Raw genomic sequence first — 13,368 nt, forward strand, 5'->3', positions numbered from 1 at the left:
ATCAAGCTCAACAACAGTCATGAGGCATGCTTATTTTTTACAATTCCTGAACCATGCTACTATATCCATAACCACATACTGTAATTGCTAGAAATATCAGAAAAAAACGTTCCTAAAACCAAATCTCCTAATGTTGTATGCTCCTTTCCCCTGTTTCTGCTAACCGCATTGTCCTCTATTACATTCCAATATGGGAACTTCCCACAGTGCCATTGTTTATGAAAGCAACATAACCACATCCTAGAATCCAAAGTTAAGGAATGAAAACAAGGCATTTCACTAAACATTTTCAATGTACTCCTAGTGTATATAGTATATTGTTTTTCACTCCTCATAAAAAAGAAGGGAGGACAGACTTATTGGACTTTGTAGCAACCTAAGACTGTGGGACTTTTGATAATGAATTACAACTATTTCCATTTTCATGTTTGGGCTGCAGTGTTACTATAAAATATTTGTCTATTTTCTCTCAGAACATCCTCAAACCCTCAGTAAACAAACAATAGATTTCACCAGCTGAATTACTTGACTGGCATAGATCAATGCACTAAATATTGAATCACAAATCCCATTCAAGTCTATTTGGCCAGACTACTAACTCACATATATAGATATTTTGAGACCAATCTCTTGGAATAGAATTTGATTTACTTTTATAATTATATCTGTAATTATTTTCTATATTGCTGTTTTCTCCAATTTGAAATGTTGAATAAATTAACATTCCTTTACCCTTAGAAAAATAATAGCCCTTCATATTTAGATTATTGAAGTGTTCACATTATTGTTTGAGCAATAGCACAAGAGACAGTGTAGCAGAGTTATTGTTTACCATTGAGGCTGGTGGTTTGGTGGCTGTACCCTTATTTCCAAGTACACAACCACAAAAGTTATGCAGAAACTCATTCCCTTTACAAAGTGCCCTTGGACTAAAGGACAGAGATGAATCTCTGTGAATAACTATTAAAATTGGTTCTAGGATTATAGGTATCAGTAGAAGCTGCTATGACATCAAAACTGTCCTTATATACATCATAATGGTATTGCACAAATGGTGCAAGCATACTTCTGTCATGACTCAAGTACATAATTCATAATGATTTTCATTATGTCTCACCACATAATTGCATAATTAGGATGATCACCTGTGTCCCAATACCTGGAATGCTTGATTGAATGCTTGATTTTCAGTGAAAAAAAATCAAGGTGTCTAGGACCAAAAAATATAGCAGAAAATGATGGGAGATATTTAAGGTTATTTTGGAAACAGAGAACCTATGAAAGAGAACAGAGAAGATCAGCAAAGATGATTAGGGGCTGAAGGCTAAAATATATGAAGAATGGTTGCAGTCACTGGGCATGGCTTGTCTATGGAGAAAAGGGCCAGGGTGACAACGTGATACCAGTATTCCAATATTTGAGGAGCTGTCACAGAGAGGAGGGGGACAACCTATTTTCCAAAATACCCAAAGACCAAACAAGGAACAATGGACGGAAATTGATCAAGGAGAGTTTAGCACAATTGTGATGGCAGAGATTCTGCAGGTATAATATGCAGCACTGCAGCATTGCAATCACCCTGGCTGTTTGACCTAATAGCTGTTTTGCAATCTGGGGAAATCCATATTCTGCACAGAAGGCTATGAATATTCTCTATCAGCTTCACAACCTAAGTGAAAAATTGCTAAGGTGTAGGAAGTGACTTGGAACTAACCTCACTAACCTAGAAGACCTTTCAAGAACTCCAGAAATGAAAGAATTATGCAAATATGAATTCCATTAATATGTTCATTTTTAATGGCTTTTTTCCTTTAGATTTCAGAACTAAAGTTAATTTTTTGAAAAAGTGGGTAATTTTTAGATCTTGGCATGAGAATTTGGTCTTAAATTAAAAATTAAACAATGGTAGTGTGATTATTGTGTTGGACCATTATAACCAAAACACTGAGTTGTGAAGCTCAGGGCACATAACTACCACTGAGAGGACTGGGGAAATCTTAAGGTGACTCTATCACTGTGGTTAATATTCATTCTCTCTTGTGCTTTGTATTTTTTACATTTTAATAATGACTGTTTTGATATATTTATCATTTTAATTAATTGTTGTACACTACCCAGAGCCACTTTTTGAAAGAAGTAGAATGCCACACTGTATAAATTTGATAGGGAGGGAGAGAGAGAGAGAGAGAGAATTACAGTTAGAATAAAATAATATAGTGAAAATATTAGCTAGCATAACGTAAACTTCTATCTCTAGAAGTAGGGGAGTCTTCAAAAGTATGTCCCCAACCCTACATATTCCTGCAGTCTTGCATAGAAGGAAGGCCTGCTTGGTCTTTGCTATGAAACTGCTCTGCTGTGTCTTATATTAGATTATTCATTATTTCACAAAAACCCAACCAACCTAAAAAAAATACCTAATTATACTCAAAAAACCATTTGCAAGCTAATCCTTTTCTATGATGAAATTTCAGATGAACCCCTTAAAGCAGGGGTGTCAAACTCAAGGCCTGGGGGCCAGATCCGGCCTGCGGGGTATTTAGATCTGGCCTGCGGGGCTGCCCTGCAAACAGTGAAGGACCGGCCCACAATGCCTGTCCCAGCGAAAATGGAGATTGGGTGGGCTTCACATGGCTCTCTTGAACACTGTTTTCCCTGGCAGAGGGTTGCAGGAGGCTGTTGCAGCGAAGAACGAAGCTAGCAAGGAACAACAGGTGCCCCCAACACAAGTGACATTGAATGGCCACGCCTACCTGGCCATACCCACCCTGGCCCCGAGGTCAAACACAACCCTAGTGCAGCCTTCAATGAAATTGAGTTTGACACCCCTGTCTTAAAGATTCCTTCCTGATATCCTTGGCTCTTCAGTCACAAAATTAGGCTGAGCAGGCCCATTCACTCAGCAATGCTGTGTCACTGGACTCTGCTTTATCTTGACAAGGATACTGAAGACAGATAGGAAAGCTATACAGTGATAGTCAGGGGTGAAATGCTACCAGTTCGCTCCCGTTTAGGAAAACCGGTAGTTATAAAAACTACCGGTTTGAGCGATCCGGTAGTAATAAAAAGCTACCAGTTCAGGTGAACCAGAAGTTAGCTATTCCTGCAAAACCTAGGAATTCTGATATAAAAACAGAGTATCTTTAGGGCCTGGAATGCTACAGTGCAGGATAGAGTCCTCCTGCTTAGGATCCAATCAACTAGCCATATCTTCTTAGGACCCAAACACCATAAGGCCCAGTATAATTTTGCAAGAAGGGACAAATGCACTTACTATATATTGCCAAACAGTCTCATGAGTCAAGAAGGAAGACATTATGGATATGTGGCCTAGGCACTGTATTTGTTACAAGGGAGTTTCCTAGCCATCACACTACAACCTTACTTACCCTCTCTTCAGATCCGAGGAAAACAGACCAAGTATGTTGCTTACTAATCACTTTAATCCAGGAAAATACTCTGCTAACTGGTTTTTCTAGGAAGAAGTAAATAACTTCTTCTTATTCCAGTCTGACCTAATCAGAAAGTGTAAGCTAAGGACTAAATTTCTTTCCAAATATTTTGACACATGAAGAATCTTAATATTTATATTACGCAGAAGTCTAGAAGAAAATTGAGAAGAAAAGGGAGAAGGAATGAATAACTTCTTTCTGAAGGGGTTGATCTTGGTCTGTTGCTTTTGTGATCTTATATAGGCAAACACAACAGAACCTCAGCTAAGATCTCAATCCATAAAACAAAACAAAACATAAATCAATGCTACAATTAACTTCAGCAATTGTAGCTCAAGATTTATTGCCGCTGGCTGAGGCATTGCTCTAACTTGGCTTCCAGCCAGACTTGGAGGAGCAAAACAAATAAAAAAACAAATGCTCCAGACAAAAGCAAAATGGAGACGGTCTGCCTCCTTGTAAAAGACAAACAACAAATATCTGAGAGGAGACCATCTAGTAAGTTGATTGGCTGCTCAAAATTTGATTTTCTGGAGGTTTATTTTTCTCCACCCATTAGCATTTAATTTAACCCTTTCTCTGACCAAATTTCCTAAAATAGAATTTATCCATCTTACTTCTGCCAGCAAAGTAGACTGGAATTAATTACTGTATTTTTTGGAGGATAAGACGCATCTTTTTCCCCCAAAAAAGAGGGTGAAAATCTGGGTGCATCTTATACTCCGAATGTAGCCCTGCCCAGCCTCTCAAACAGTGGTTTAAGAGGCTGAAAAAATCATCAGAAACGAAGCTTCAGAAAAAAAAGCCTCCAAACAGAGCTTCAGAAAAAAAGCTTCTGAAAGGAAGTTTCAGAGGCTTTTTTTCTGAAGCTGTTTCGGAAGCTTTCAGAGGCAGAAAAAAAAGTAGAAAGTTAGCACCCACCCCTCTCCTAGAAGAATGAAATATTTTGAGAAATATTAAAAAGGAAGAATATATTTCCCTGAATGAGAAATGGAGAAACATGTTTTCTTAGAGGGAGAACGCAGCCCCCACCTTCCTTAATAGCCCACAGAAGATGTCAACACCTAAGAGATAAAGTGATAGCTATATTCATAGGCAAAAATAAATCAGCTTCCCTGCAACAAAGTCTGAACAAAGGCAGAATGGGATTAGCCCTCACTCAAGATGTTAATTTGTTAATTTGTCTCTTTAGCTCTGCATTTTGTAGCCCAAATATGCCCACCCACTTTCTGGAGAGCTTAAATCAGTGATGAGCTGTTACTGGTTCACCCTGGGTTGGGCAAATTGGTAGCAGCGGCGGTGGGAGGCTCCGCCCACCCGTCCAGATGTCATCAAATACAATCTGCGCATGTGCAGAAGTGGTGCGTGCGAGCAAACTGGTAGCAAAGGTAAGTGAAACCCACCACTGGCTTAAATGACCTCAGCTAAAGGGTTTCACTTTATGAGCAAGAGTAACTTGGCTGATGATAGTTATCCTTGTATTTTAACCAATTTAATTCCTCAATGTGCTCTGGCAACCTGCCTGATTTGTAACTCCGGGTTGCAGGTATTGCTAAGAAAAAGGAAGATATTCAGACAGAATGGTTTAGCTTTCCATGATGGCTGTGACTTATTGATCTTCAGTGTGTATTCCCGCATTTCTAATCTAGACTGGTATTTAAGGCAGCTTTTTGAAAGCAAAGAAGCTTTTTGTATTTTTGTACAGGTAATCCTTGATTTACAACAGTTAATTTAATGACTGCCCTGTGCATGCACGCATCCTCGTGTACATGCCCCCCTCATGTACACAGGACACGGGGTGCCCCCCGCACCCTGTTTTGGGCCTAGAAAGCCGCCTGCACCAACCTGGAAGCCAAAACATGATGGGAGCTACTTCCGGCCTTTGTTAGTGAAGCTGGGCACAACTCCGCCCCGAGATACTGGCCTGCCACTACTGCCTCTTTACCAGCACGAACGGCCTGCCGCTGCTGCCTCTTTGGCAGTGCCGGCAAAGACACAGATATAAGGAAAGATCACATACCCCCAGAAAGGCAGTAAAAAAATCAGACAGAATGCCAAGCTTGCATCCTGCTTCTCAGCCATTTCTTCTAGGCTATGCCAACCCTTCTATAAATAGCTGTTCCAGCCATGTTGGAAGTATACTTCAAAAAGCTTAAAACAATCTTTAAGAAAATCAAGCCCCACAAAAAACTCCGGAGGTCGTCAGTCTATAGATAGAAAGTCTGGGCATAAGGCTTACAATGTAACAAGCTTAACCCAGAGGCAGTTTCTGAAAACACTTAAAGCAGCAAGGCAATTAAGATAAGGATTAGGCTAGAAGGCATACCAGAATATTTCCTTCCTGAGTTCCTTGCAGGATTAGCCCTGTAAAGTGGGAAAAGATTTCTTCCAACAACCAGTTCTCCGAACTGCGCAGAAAATTAACATCCAGTTAGGGAGAACCAGTGCGAACTGGTAGCAGCCCACCTCTGATAGTATCCCACACTATGGCTTTTCTACCTCATCCTTAAAATATTTCTTTTCCTTTTTACTTTTCAACATAACATCCATCCTGAGGGACAGTTGTATGACGCGTATGGATCAAAGGTGGGAACTATGGCCCGTTTATGACCTGTGTACTTCAACTCCTAAAATTACTGAGCCAACCATGCTGTGTGGAGTTGAGGTCCAGAAGTCATAATTTTATTTATTGAATTTATTTATGGGGCCATAGTTCCCACCCCTGCTATGAATTGTGGAGATTATCTTGTTGATGTTTTGTTTTATTTTATTTTTATTATTAATAATAATATTACATATATTTTATAAATAAATCTGTAATATAATTGTTTACTATAAACATTTCATAAACAAGCGAATTTATTTAAAAATTTGCTTTTTGGCTTCTTTTCTTTTTTGCAAAATCATTAATTATCTCCTCAAAATCCATTTCTACTGCCAATTGTCATGGATACAAGAAAATATTATCAGTTCTGTTTCATTAGAAAAATCTTTCAACTTCTATATATACTTAAAAAGTAACTTTTATATCATGTCATACTTATGAGTAAATTTTCATACTATTTTCCAAAATGCTGACAAACTCTTTGCCCAATGGAAAATGTCACAAGGAACATGCTCAAGAACACTGCATTTCCGTATGAAATTTAGTAGCTTCTCCAAATTCTTCAAAATCCATCATATTTTCTGAGATTAGTATAAAATAATAATATTAAATGACCTTTGTACTATTCAGGCTGGCAGCTTTTCTTTACCATCAACTGTCACATATTGTACTAAGGTACTATTTTAATAAACAGTGCTAGCAAATATCAAATTTAGTTTATCTGCTAACTAAGCTATGATTATCTGATTTAATTATTCCTTGGTTCTCCCTGCATTATTTTTGGAAAACCTGCCTCTTGGGTTTGTTGATTGTTTTGTTTTTCTTAAGTGATTTTGGATAAGTATGGGGATTACTTCTGAAAATCAGTTTCCCTAACCCTGTGGATGCATGCATGTGGATCAGTGATGGATTGCTCCCAGTTCTGTCCGGTTTTATAGAACCAGTAGTAAAATCGGTGGGAGGCTCCGCCCACCCACACGGAAGTCATAAATGACGATCTGCACATGCGCAGAAGCCCACAGCCCCGTTGCAAACTGGTAGTAAAGGTAAATAGAACCCACCCCTGATGTGGATACTACATCAGCTACAGAATGATTGGGCTTAGAAGAATGATGAACTATTAAAATATAGAAGCACCAATCACAACCCCCTCTAGACCAAATTCCCAGCTAACATGGTTATTATAAAGTATTCTGGGAGAAGCCACCTAGAATTCCCAAATAGAGAAAGGCAGAAGTTGCGGGGGGGGGGGGGGAATAAAATACAGTGGTCTCTTCATTCCACTACATCAGTAGCCTAGAAGGCAAAGTGAAAGATTTAGCTGACAGTCTGGGGTCTGCTTTACTTCAAATCAAAGCCCTGCATTCTGAATAATATTACCACACACAGTGAAAGATTTAATGCAATTTGGTTTATGATATTCTGGATTACTTCACTGGGGAATTTCCACAAATAAAAATGAAAAGGACTTACTGACTCCAATCTGCAGTGACACAATTGAATATTTTAACCTCCCACCATCCCATCTTCCATTTAATGCTGAAAAAAATGCCATAAAAACAACATATAAGATATTGTTTTATTAGCAGAATCAAGCTATTGTAGAAAGTTAGCATCCACTTCATTCCTAGAAGAATGAAATATTTTGAGAAATATTTAAAAGGCAGAATACTATATTTCCCTGGATGAGAAATTGAGAAACATGTTTTAGAAGGAGAAAGCAGCCCCCACCTTTCTTAATAGCCCTCAGCAGATATCTACAAAACAAAAGACCTTCAGCTCCAGGGTAATGGGATTAAGAATAACCCTTCAGGATATAATAGGATTAACCCACGACCATCTACCATTACATTGCACAATCTCCTAAAGACATTGCATCACCCAGCAAACTTCAACCAAACCTGGGAGATCAACCTACAGAGCTAGCTATGACCCCTACATAACTCCTACAACAGCCAATATAATATATGTTCTTGCACAGGAACAGGAAGCTCAAGTGCAAATCCCAAGAGAAGGTAAAAAAGCTATCCACTCTCAATGTCATGTGGTCAGCTGCCAAGAACCACCCATGTGCTTCTGCTTCATCAATAAATGGACCCTCTTTCCAATCAGCCTCCAGCCTCCATTTTGTCTCCAATGCCTTTTTCTCAGCTTGGAACTGAACCAGATGGATATTTTTTCTAACACTACTAAGTTTTTTTTTTTGACTTGTTACATATGAGTGCTTCAGGGTGCAATGATGGACATTCCATTGTGAAAACCTAACTTTTTGGAGGAAAAAACTTCACCGTAAGCATAGTCTTGGTATAAACCTCAACTTTTAATCTTTGGGTTCTGCTGGCTTTGCAAACACACAAATATATTGGTGAGATGAAACGAAAGTGCAGCAATACAGAATCTATCACAATTCCAAACGTTTTGTATTAAAAAAAAAAACCAAGAAAATGAAAATGTAATTGGAAATAACAATCAGCAAATACTGAACAATTATAATCAATTTTTTATTTCAGCTTGATTTCAGCTTCATTTAAAGCTGAACTTTATACTTATATGGAAATTGCAAAACAGAGGAATATCACACAGAAAGGAACAAGAGAGAATGATTTCAGAACTGGTTGGGAACAGTATCACACTTGTATGCATAATTCCCATGCATATGCAGTCCTTGTATCTGAAAGCTAAAATGTATTCAGATTTTGCCTTTTCTCATGACAGTTATACAAATTTAGTCTCTTAAAACCCAGTGCATTAGTAGCATATCTTGGATGCTGAGGTCTGAACCCAATGAGAGGTTCTGCGGTGAAATCCCATGAAAATTGATGAAAGAATATTGCTTTCGTGCCAACAGTTTAGCGAGTCAGGACAAACGCTGACAGTGCTCTAAAATCACAGTGAGGTCTCCTTGTATAGAAGCATATATTTGTCCCCTTTATTAGACCATATACTCATTATTTCAACATAATTTTATGTGAATTGCAGCACGTGTGGAGTGAAACATTCTATGGTGCAACCAGGGATTTTACCCTCTAGTCAGATGTTAAGCTCATTTACTGGAAAGGCTGGGCAAATAGCAGCAAAAAGTGTTGAAACCAGAGAAGTCAACAAAACATTTTATCTGGTAGCTTTCTGTGTTGAATCACTCGTGAAAGATAATACAGGATTTGGTGCCACTATCAATAAGTTACATGAAGGTGTATTTTTTCTGGAAACAGAATGTCATATATGTTCTGGACAGACACCACTCAAATTAAATTTATTTGCTGTGGTCAGCAAGTTATATAGCATTGACAGGAGATATACATAGGAAGCAGGTTTTATGACATTCATATAAGATAATATTCCACAAATTCATTCAGAATTATGAGCTATTAAGCATTTTTTTAAAAAAAGTTTATTAATAACATCTAAAGACAAGAAGGTATGATCCCATCCCTTTCTACGAGACATGCAGAATAAAACTGTCCTTCAATTTTCAGAGTACTTTAGTAACACGAAAGGACATATGAAATAAAGCTAATGTTACTGGAAGAGGAATTTTTCAATTCTCCCTTTCTTGTGTCTCAAGATTCCTGAAATGTATATGGAGATAAAATTCCCACTACTATCAATTTACCAAATGGGCAACTCTTAGCATATTCCCCACTTTCCATTCTTGTCCCATCATTACCATCTATCTAACTATAGGAGATAATAGATAGATAGAAAGATAGATTCTGGATGGATATGACAGCCATTATCACAAAATAAAATTGCCTGACAATCTTTGACCTAAATAATTATTCTGCATTCAAAATGATATTTCTTTAGGAAACAACTGAAGAAACAAAGAAGCATGCAATATTATTTAGTAAGATTTGTTACTAAATCTTTTTTTGGGGGGGAGGGGGGTCATCTCCAGAACAAATGATCACAGTAGATAACGAGAATTCATTTATTTTTAATCCAAATAAAAATGTTTATTGAGAAATGTATCTTTTTTTAAATTCTTATTTATCCCTTTCCATGTTGTAAGCCTTTTATAACTTACATTGTACACTTCTTAATTTCTTTTTCAAAACAGTTTATATTTCATTGCTGCATATAAAATTTGATGAAGTAAAGAAAATCATAGTTTAGAGCCATACTCCCTTTAGCATCTCTTGAATTAATCTATAAAAATACAAGTTTGGGTTGAATAAAGACATAATATTTGTTTCAAAAGCAGCAGCACTGTCTTTTAAAAGGGCCGATTCCAACAATATTTAAGCTTGGAACAAAGCAGAGTTGACTTCATTTTTTGCATTCACATACCGGTAAATTTTTCTGTTTGAATTGCAAGAAGAAAATAGAGAAAAGCTTTAGAAAATTGTTAAATTTGGAGAGAAACTAATTTTATTCGCTTATAAAGAGGCCTTTTTGAAACTGCTACCTTGAATATAAATTCAAATATACATCCTATTTATTCTATTTTAGTATATTATTAGTTAACCCTTGATAATTTAAAAAAATGATAATCTTCCAAACTAAGTTTTTGTGAGCCTTTTATATAAAAATGCACAGACAATATAAAAGCATCCTTACATAAGTTTTCTGCAAAATTTCAGACGAACAAGCACAAAGAGGAAAGAACTATAATTATGGACACCTGTTATGGAACATTCTTGTTCGGATGTTACTAAAATGTATTAGGTAGTGAAAGCTTAGGGATAACCTGATGTGCATTTTAGATCCAAGTTACCATAAATTCCAAGCTAGTTTGAATATCTCTTAAGTGCATTATTACTTATGATGAGGCAGAGCAATGCAGTTTAGATGCAGATTTATTAAACTGGATTAAGCAAAGATTATGCTTGCTACAGAGATCATAAATTAATTACGTATAACCACAGACATATATCACTGTAACAAAGAGCAGGATTCAGTATCTCTAGAGGGCAAAGATAAAAAGCTGAATATTAAACGTATAATACCATATACTGTAATGAGAATTCTTTGTAAAGTTAATAGAATTTGATGTTTTGAAATAGTCTATCATTATTCCATTTGAAAATTATTTTGTCATTATCACCATTTCCAGAGAGGAGAAGTTAGATTACGTTTAAAATTAGTCAAATTCTCCATGAAAATTCTCCATGAACAATTAGTTTAAAAAATCAGTAGGCAAATAATTATCTCTTTAAAATTATTGCAAGTAGATATTCATTTGACCATTATCCCAAGCAGTTTTACTTATGGACAAAGATACAACTTCCTGGGATAACCTTCAGAATCCCAGAAAATCCATTAACCTCCTTAAAACAGCTGTGCCAAAGTGATATAAATAGGTAAAACCACTGACAAGTGAGATGATCTGACATTTTGTGATTAAACTCTGCACAATGGCATTCATCAGAACAAAGCTATATAATGTTACAAACAAAAAAGTATGTGAAAGTGTCTCTGTGGGATTTGATCTTTGATCTTTTGGTGAATCATATTTAGAAGCCAAAGGCATTTTACCAATGAGAAAGGTCTGCATGATAGAAGCTTCCTGAAATAAACACAGTAGGAAAACTGTCTTCTTCCTTGCACTGCTGTCACTTCAGAAGCTGGTAAGTTGGCTTTCTGACATGTTCAGGCAGGTTCAGTTTTCCGCTTCTGATGCTTGAGTCATCTCCATCTCTTTTATCACACCCAGGTCCTTGGTAAACTATGGAGCCAACTGGGTTCTAACTAAACGAGTTGAGCAGCTGTGAGCTATCAAGGTTACCTGGCTCATTTTTTTTTATATTGCAACAGAGCACAGATAGAATAACATTATCAGAATTATGTTTTTAGAACATTCTGGAATCAAAAGCTTTTTATTAAGAAAGCACACACTTCAAAAATGATTCAAAAGTGCTTTAGAAACATTTTTTCAAATTCATACAGAAGCCAGAAAAAGTCAAGCAGTATTAATTGTTGCAGAGAGATGCTGTATTCTCAATCATACAAAAACTGTGAACTTCACTGAAATATATGTGAGATGAAAACATTATTATTTCTGAACATGTTTGCTCTTAAGATATCCAAAGGAGAACTTCATTTTTTAATTCCCACAGTATTTAATCACCTGTTGACATCTAGTGGTTAAAAAAAGAAATTAGATGATTTTGCCAATTTTTGCTTGACACATTTGCAAAATCTCTGGCTTGTTTACCATAATTTGCTGAATAAGCCAAAGATTTAACATTGCCCTAAGCCAGTGATGGCTAACCTTTTTGGCACCAAGTGCCGAAACTGGGGTGCGCACCGGAACCCTGGAACCCGGAAGAGCAGCTGGTGATGGCCACGTGCCCACAGAGAGGGCTCTGCATGCTACCCCTGGCACACTTGCCACAGATTTGCCATCACGGCCCTAAGCTATTGTTTCCCCAAGTGTGGGTCACAATTCTCAGCGAGTTTGTGAGATACAGAATGAAAGTCACCACTTTAGAGGACCTTTAGGAGCAGGAATTGTGATGGAGGAAGAAAAGAGAAGAGAAGAGAAGAGAAGAGAAGAGAAGAGAAGAGAAGGGAAGGGAAGGGAAGGGAAGGGAAGGGAAGGGAAGGGAAGGGAAGGGAAGGGAAGGGAAGAGAAGAGAAGAGAAGAGAAGAGAAGAGAAGAGAAGAGAAGAGAAGAGAAGAGAAGAGAAAAGAAAAGAAAAGAAAAGAAAAGAAAAGAAAAGAAGGTAGGAGAGACAACAGTAACAGTTACAGAAACTACAATCTGTGATTGCAATTTCCAAGCTGCAGTATTTTAAGACAGTAAAAGAGAAACTGATTTAAAACAGAATCTGACTGTCTTCAAAATGAAATGCAGATCTCAAGAATGACGCAAAAGTAAGCAATTTCCATTGAAGTACAGTTTTGGGACTTTTTCTAATGAAAATGTTTTATTTCATAAAGTTGTCCAATTCTATACAGATAACTATTCAACAATTAGAAATGGCACATTTCTTGCCCAATTTTAACTTAAATAAAACAATTATTTTAATCATATTGGGAAGGTGCACACAAATTCATATTACTTTAGACAGTATTGTGCTGTTTGAAAACCATTGTATTAAGCAGTAAACCAAACTGCTTTGGCTTAGTCATAATGTATAAACTCAGTCTATGAATTAAACTACACATTAAGAAGCAATTAATTAATTTCTTTTTATACATTTATTATTCTAGTCTGTGTTATTTTTAACTGTAACTTTTAATGAAATTACCATTTAAAAATTAGCTGCTCAAAGTAATAAAAACAATACACATAAATCACTTGTCAGCAAAAAAAAACACAAAGTTCTCTTGGTTTATGCTTTCTGACAGTTTACATTCTAGTCT

Source organism: Pantherophis guttatus, chromosome 4, assembly GCF_059756535.1.
Source record: "Pantherophis guttatus breed Tessera chromosome 4, ASM5975653v1, whole genome shotgun sequence".
Lineage (NCBI taxonomy): Eukaryota > Metazoa > Chordata > Lepidosauria > Squamata > Colubridae > Pantherophis > Pantherophis guttatus.